This window comes from Bactrocera neohumeralis, chromosome 5, assembly GCF_024586455.1.
Source record: "Bactrocera neohumeralis isolate Rockhampton chromosome 5, APGP_CSIRO_Bneo_wtdbg2-racon-allhic-juicebox.fasta_v2, whole genome shotgun sequence".
Lineage (NCBI taxonomy): Eukaryota > Metazoa > Arthropoda > Insecta > Diptera > Tephritidae > Bactrocera > Bactrocera neohumeralis.
The window spans coordinates 60455464-60456343 of NC_065922.1; the positions used below are offsets into that span (position 1 = coordinate 60455464).

At 30.6% G+C, this 880-nt stretch overlaps 1 pseudogene; it reads left to right on the plus strand.

The window, feature by feature from the left end:
* The first annotated feature begins 782 nt into the window (after window positions 1-782).
* LOC126760839 (small nucleolar RNA U3) lies at window positions 783-880 on the plus strand (annotated as a pseudogene).

The following is an 880-nucleotide window of genomic DNA, read 5'->3' on the forward strand; positions in this document are numbered from 1 at the left end:
TTTGGGACACTCTCAAATGCAAATTGAGCCTGATAATGCAAATTAAGGCTGTTGTCTGTCAAACCAATAAGTATATTTGTGTATATATGAAAGAAAATAAATTATTTTTATTAAAAAAACTCATATGGTTTTAATTATTAAAACAATATTATATAAATGAAATAATTTTACAGCTGTTTTATATGGTATATAGAAATTATGACATGCACTTGTGTTTACATAGTTGATATCATCATTTGTCGATAACAATATAGTTTATATTATGACTGTTATGGTTGTAATACACAAATCACATCCTTTAAAAATTCTATAGTTCTTTATCAAAGAAACAATGATATTTTTCATCTATATTTTTCAATTCCATTTATTTTTTATCTTTTTTTCTTTTTTGATTACTAATCTTAAATATAAAAACAAGTACTATAAAGTATTTTGGAAGTTAGACTTCTTATACGAGTTCGGAAAAGGCTGCGATAGATTCATATTACGCAACCTTGTCTGCGAAGATGTTCGAGTAGCAAGGGAAGCGGTGACAATAGGCGATCGTTTCTTTCGGCACAGCTCAGATTTTCTACCAACCACACAATGTTGCCATGCTTATGCTATTGTTGTTTTTGTAGAACAATGTTTCAATTTTTGGTTGGTGACATATTCACATGTGTGCGCATATATATGTTTGTATGCTTGTGCGTTATTTCTTTCGTTTGTGTTTCATTTGAGCGAATTCTCAACTATTTTGTGTGACTTTTGGTTGAAATACTCTGTGTTGGCCTTGAAGAGTTGAGACTATACTTCACAGTATCATTTCTGTAGTCAGTTTTCATTTTCTTTCTTTGCAAATCGACCCGCGATGGCGAGGTAAATATTAGTGATGAGCGAA